The following is a 5,899-nucleotide window of genomic DNA, read 5'->3' as shown; positions in this document are numbered from 1 at the left end:
TTTGATTCTTGCTCCGAATCATTCCAAAGGTGCACATTTGAGCTGTTGAGAGAGAACATCAGCCTGGGTACTTGGCATGTCTTTGTCGGGTGTGAATGCTTCTGGCTCCTAATGACAGCTTGCAAGCAGGTCACTGTCAGAACCGCTGTGACTCCATTGTGGAGAGTGGAGATCCTTTCTCTGTGGCTCTGCTCTGGCACTGCGTTCTCTCAGCAAAAGCAATGGGCGTTAGTGTGCTGAGGGCAGAGTCCGGCTGACGAAGAGCAGAGCGGCTCCTGCTCCAGGAGTCCCCCTCGCTGGCGCCTCTCGCCCTGGGGATGCAGATGCGGGACAGTCTGCCATCACTGCTGTGCATCGGAGCAATTGGGGAAAGGCCTGCCAACGAGCACTGCTGGTTTTCCCCGGAAGTAGGAGCCGTTGGTTGAGACGACGTGGCCACTGCCTGCTGTGGCTGCCTAGAGCGTGTTTGCGAGTGGAGTTTCCATCCATCTTGCTTAGTCTGGTTCTGGAGCTTTGCCACATGGGCTCCCTCCCCTTGCAGCTGGTAATTGGGCCCTTTTGTTTTAAACCAGCTACCCGTTAATTTCATTTGGTGACCCCTAGTTTTTATGTTATGGAAGCAAGTACATACTTTTTCCTTATCTACTTTCTCCACACTGGTCATGATGTTATAGCGTTCTTTCATATGCCCTCTTAGGAAAGAATAAGCTGAAAAGTCCCAGTTTTATTAATCCTGCCTCCCATGGCTGCCTTTCCAAACCTCTAATCTTTTTTGTTGCCATCTTCTGAACCTTTTCCATTGCCAAGGGATTTTTTTTGGGATGAGGTGACCACATCTACACGCAGTATTCAAGATGTGGATGTACCATGGTTTTATGTAACGGCAGTAAGATATTCTTTATCCCTTTTTAAATTATTCCCAACATTGTTTGCTTCTTTGCCTGCTGCTGCACATCCTGCTGGTCTCTTAAAAGATGAAACCAGACCTCTCGCTCACTGGGGGAGCAGTCGCCGTCTCCCTGAACACAGGAGCTGGCACAGTGTCCCCCTCGAGGTGAGCTGGAAGTGCAGATGCTGGTGTGCCAGCCACTTTCCGAGTGGATCAGACTCTGCTGAAAGTCGGAGCGTGTCCATTTCCGTAGCCCTGTGGCTGGGGAACGTGTTACATCTGGCCAGAGTCCTGGGGCCAGGAATAACGTGCAGAGACCTCTCGAGTTAAGTGAAGGATACTTGCTGGGTGTTCACGCTCGGAGAGGTGGGTTTCACGCTGTGCACTCCTCCCCCATGCCCTTCCTTGCACCCAGTTAGCTAGAGCCCAGTGTGGTTACAACATTGGTATCCGCATCCATTCCCACTGAACCGAGTCACAGCTTTCAGCACTGACTGCCACAGGTCTCCAGACACTTGCAGTGTTCTGCACATAGCAGCCCTGGGACAGAGGGATGGGAAGCACCACACCCCTTTGCTAGCCCAGCTGAGGCAGCATGAGCTCATGGGTGTTCTCGACTGAAGGGAAAATGGCCTAGAAGCAGGGGAGCCAACAGCCGCCATGGGCAAGGGGGAGACCTCTGGTGGAAGGAGCTGGACTGGGAGAAACCCGCCCTCTGTGGTGCTGCCGCCCCGAACTCAGAGCTACAGGGAGCGTGCAGCGTGCACACCAGCAGCCATTTACAGGGCCCAGGACTCTGGTCCCTGCTGCAGCAGCCAGGAGCCCCAGACCCGTTTGAATTTCCTCCCGTTGGCAGGCCTGCCTCGAAGCAAAAGGGCCGTGGGTCACGTCCAAGGAGACGTAGTAAGTAGGAAAGGTTCCAAGGCTGTGGCCTAAGGGCTCGTGCACAAGGGAGACTCTTCAGCGACAGCTACTGCATGTTAATTTAGGGTGAGGCAACGTGGCTAGAACGTGTGTCGCACGTTGCTTTACGGGTGCTCCCACACTGGGGCTCGGCGGCCCAGGCAGCATTAGTGTTGCTTGTCCCAAGGAGCTGTCACTGCTGCACGTAACGGGGGGGCTGCCAGCTCGGCAGGTCCCCCCAAGGCACCGTGCCTTGCCCTGCACCGTGCTAGGCCTCACTGTGTCTGTGGGCCTGGGGTGCAGGACTGGGGAGAGGAGCGGAGCTTCCAGTTCCTGGCACCAATGGCCGCCTGAGCCACTTGCGCTTGCTGGACCTAGCTGGATGACAAAAGTGAAGTTGGCAGCAGCTGTGAGGGGCTGGAAAGACCCAGCCTCTTTCTCTCTCTCTCCCCCACCCGGGCCGAAGAATGAGCCTGGGGAGTCTCCACTGCTGGAGCCAGGTTGGCAGGGCTCAGGAGGTGGGGGCCGCCAAGTTGAGAGGGCCCCAGTCCTGTGGAGCGGTGAAGTGACCTGGTAGCTTCCCGCAGGCTGGGCGTGAACCTCCCCCCCCCCATGGGCTCCTCTAGGCACCCATGTTCCACTGGACTCCTTGAAAGCAAATCTGCAGTGCAGACCCGGCATGTGTAAAAGTCAGGGCATGCTACCCTGCCACGCTGCAGGCTCAACCTGCTGGGCCCCTCCACACACCCCCAGCTGGGGGGCTTCACTAGCTGGGAGCCAGCCTGAATACACAGGGCTGCTCCCCAGGGCGATCTAGGGACTATTCCTGAAAATATTAGGACAGGAATCGTGTGCCTAGGCTGCATGTTCAGTGACCCAGGCCTAGTGCACACTAATGGGGCGCTGAGCTATGCAAGCAATCAGCTGCCTGCCCCATTGCACCCCCACCCGACACACGTGGGGCAGTGGGGCTCTTCGCTGGGGCTGCTGACACCGTTCCCACAAACTGGAATTTTTCTCTCCTTATGAAATCAGGGTAGTTGCAAAATAGAAAAAAAATCCCCCCGACGCTCTTCTCCCGCCCCCATTGGGCAAGGCGGGAGCGTGGGTGCACATGTGAGCTGCTGTTACAACATCCCAGACACAGAGCTGGACGAGCTTCCTATGACTCAGCAATGCCACAATCCACACAGTGCACAAGCATAGGAGGAAAGGCCCCGCCTGAGCTGAGCTCCAGAGCACTGTGTGCTGGAGGCTGCTGAGGCGCTGGTGACGGGCTCCCTCCAGCGCTCTTGCTGTGCTCTGGAGCAGTGTGTGCCAGTGCCTGCGAAGGCTGCTGAGGCGCTGGAGACGGGCTCCCTCCAGAGCGCTGGCTGTGCTCCGGAGCAGTGTGTGCCCGTGCCTGCGAAGGCTGCTGAGGCGCTGGAGACCGGCTCCCTCCAGAGCGCTGGCTGTGCTCCAGAGCAGTGTGTGCCAGTGCCTGCGAAGGCTGCTGAGGCGCTGGAGTCGGGCTCCCTCCAGAGCGCTGGCTGTGCTCCGGAGCAGTGTGCGCCAGTGCCTGCGAAGGCTGCTGAGGCGCTGGAGACCGGCTCCCTCCAGAGCGCTGGCTGTGCTCCGGAGCAGTGTGTGCCAGTGCCTGCGAAGGCTGCGGAGGCGCTGGACACCGGCTCCCTCCAGAGCGCTGGCTGTGCTCCGGAGCAGTGTGTGCCAGTGCCTGCGAAGGCTGCGGAGGCGCTGGACACCGGCTCCCTCCAGAGCGCTGGCTGTGCTCCGGAGCAGTGTGTGCCAGTGCCTGCGAAGGCTGCTGAGGCGCTGGACACCGGCTCCCTCCAGAGCGCTGGCTGTGCTCCGGAGCAGTGTGTGCCAGTGCCTGCGAAGGCTGCTGAGGCGCTGGACACCGGCTCCCTCCAGAGCGCTGGCTGTGCTCCGGAGCAGTGTGTGCCCGTGCCTGCGAAGGCTGCGGAGGCGCTGGAGACCGGCTCCCTCCAGAGCGCTGGCTGTGCTCCGGAGCAGTGTGTGCCAGTGCCTGCGAAGGCTGCTGAGGCGCTGGAGACTGGCTCCCTCCAGAGCGCTGGCTGTGCTCCGGAGCAGTGTGTGCCCGTGCCTGCGAAGGCTGCTGAGGTGCTGGAGACCGGCTCCCTCCAGAGCGCTGGCTGTGCTCCGGAGCAGTGTGTGCCAGTGCCTGCGAAGGCTGCTGAGGCGCTGGAGACCGGCTCCCTCCAGAGCGCTGGCTGTGCTCCGGAGCAGTGTGTGCCAGTGCCTGCGAAGGCTGCGGAGGCGCTGGAGTCGGGCTCCCTCCAGAGCGCTGGCTGTGCTCCGGAGCAGTGTGTGCCAGTGCCTGCGAAGGCTGCGGAGGCGCTGGAGTCGGGCTCCCTCCAGAGCGCTGGCTGTGCTCCGGAGCAGTGTGTGCCAGTGCCTGCGAAGGCTGCGGAGGCGCTGGACACCGGCTCCCTCCAGAGCGCTGGCTGTGCTCCGGAGCAGTGTGTGCCAGTGCCTGCGGAGGCGCTGGAGTTGGGCTCCCTCCAGAGCGCTGGCTGTGCTCCGGAGCAGTGTGTGCCAGTGCCTGCGAAGGCTGCTGAGGCGCTGGAGACCGGCTCCCTCCAGAGCGCTGGCTGTGCTCCGGAGCAGTGTGTGCCCGTGCCTGCGAAGGCTGCGGAGGCGCTGGACACCGGCTCCCTCCAGAGCGCTGGCTGTGCTCCGGAGCAGTGTGTGCCAGTGCCTGCGAAGGCTGCGGAGGCGCTGGACACCGGCTCCCTCCAGAGCGCTGGCTGTGCTCCGGAGCAGTGTGTGCCCGTGCCTGCGAAGGCTGCTGAGGCGCTGGAGACCGGCTCCCTCCAGAGCGCTGGCTGTGCTCCGGAGCAGTGTGTGCCAGTGCCTGCGAAGGCTGCGGAGGCGCTGGAGTCGGGCTCCCTCCAGAGCGCTGGCTGTGCTCCGGAGCAGTGTGTGCCAGTGCCTGCGAAGGCTGCGGAGGCGCTGGACACCGGCTCCCTCCAGAGCGCTGGCTGTGCTCCGGAGCAGTGTGTGCCCGTGCCTGCGAAGGCTGCGGAGGCGCTGGAGTCGGGCTCCCTCCAGAGCGCTGGCTGTGCTCCGGAGCAGTGTGTGCCAGTGCCTGCGAAGGCTGCGGAGGCGCTGGAGTCGGGCTCCCTCCAGAGCGCTGGCTGTGCTCCGGAGCAGTGTGTGCCCGTGCCTGCGAAGGCTGCGGAGGCGCTGGAGTCGGGCTCCCTCCAGAGCGCTGGCTGTGCTCCGGAGCAGTGTGTGCCAGTGCCTGCGAAGGCTGCGGAGGTGCTGGACACCGGCTCCCTCCAGAGCGCTGGCTGTGCTCCGGAGCAGTGTGTGCCCGTGCCTGCGAAGGCTGCGGAGGCGCTGGAGTCGGGCTCCCTCCAGAGCGCTGGCTGTGCTCCGGAGCAGTGTGTGCCCGTGCCTGCGAAGGCTGCGGAGGCGCTGGAGACCGGCTCCCTCCAGAGCGCTGGCTGTGCTCCGGAGCAGTGTGTGCCCGTGCCTGCGAAGGCTGCGGAGGCGCTGGACACCGGCTCCCTCCAGAGCGCTGGCTGTGCTCCGGAGCAGTGTGTGCCAGTGCCTGCGAAGGCTGCGGAGGCGCTGGAGACCGGCTCCCTCCAGAGCGCTGGCTGTGCTCCGGAGCAGTGTGTGCCAGTGCCTGCGAAGGCTGCGGAGGTGCTGGACACCGGCTCCCTCCAGAGCGCTGGCTGTGCTCCGGAGCAGTGTGTGCCAGTGCCTGCGAAGGCTGCGGAGGTGCTGGACACCGGCTCCCTCCAGAGCGCTGGCTGTGCTCCGGAGCAGTGTGTGCCAGTGCCTGCGAAGGCTGCGGAGGCGCTGGAGTCGGGCTCCCTCCAGAGCGCTGGCTGTGCTCCGGAGCAGTGTGTGCCAGTGCCTGCGAAGGCTGCGGAGGCGCTGGAGTCGGGCTCCCTCCAGAGCGCTGGCTGTGCTCCGGAGCAGTGTGCGCCAGTGCCTGCGAAGGCTGCGGAGGCGCTGGAGTCGGGCTCCCTCCAGAGCGCTGGCTGTGCTCCGGAGCAGTGTGTGCCAGTGCCTGCGAAGGCTGCGGAGGCGCTGGAGTCGGGCTCCCTCCAGAGCGCTGGCTGTGCTCCGGAG

This window comes from Pelodiscus sinensis, chromosome 26 (genome assembly GCF_052426305.1).
Source record: "Pelodiscus sinensis isolate ZL-2025 chromosome 26, ASM5242630v1, whole genome shotgun sequence".
In the NCBI taxonomy this organism is placed as follows: domain Eukaryota; kingdom Metazoa; phylum Chordata; order Testudines; family Trionychidae; genus Pelodiscus; species Pelodiscus sinensis.
The sequence above is the reverse complement of the archived record's forward strand: the minus strand, read 5'-3'. Positions refer to the sequence as shown.